Source organism: Micropterus dolomieu, unplaced genomic scaffold (genome assembly GCF_021292245.1).
Source record: "Micropterus dolomieu isolate WLL.071019.BEF.003 ecotype Adirondacks unplaced genomic scaffold, ASM2129224v1 contig_14647, whole genome shotgun sequence".
Lineage (NCBI taxonomy): Eukaryota > Metazoa > Chordata > Actinopteri > Centrarchiformes > Centrarchidae > Micropterus > Micropterus dolomieu.
Window position 1 is genome coordinate 3,871 of NW_025743633.1, and position 423 is coordinate 4,293.

Below are 423 nucleotides of genomic sequence, written 5' to 3' on the forward strand. Positions count from 1 at the left end.
TAGTAAAGCAGTTGGCTCTGTCGTCTGTCGTCTGTTGTAATAAGTCAGACGGTCTTTCATTTACAAATAGCAGACATGGAATTTAGTCATTCTCCAACTCCATTCTGCTCTTCTGATCAATCTTTTAAGACTCCTTAAACTATCGTCAATCCAAGAAATGGTTTAAGAGGAAACTTTGATCTGAGATTAATGGGAGTCGTGGAGTCTAAAGTAGTTTGACTGAGATTGTTAAGGCACTATGTTAACTGAGGATACAGGCGCTAATAATTCTGCTATGATGTTTTGGGGCAGCATGTAACAGTGTCAAACATGATTATAGAACTGTAGAATTGATACTCAGACCAAGGGAAAGACTCTAATGTGTTTCCTAAATGAGTTTAAATGAGTTTGTTGAATCATCAGTGTGAATATTAAAACTGCCAG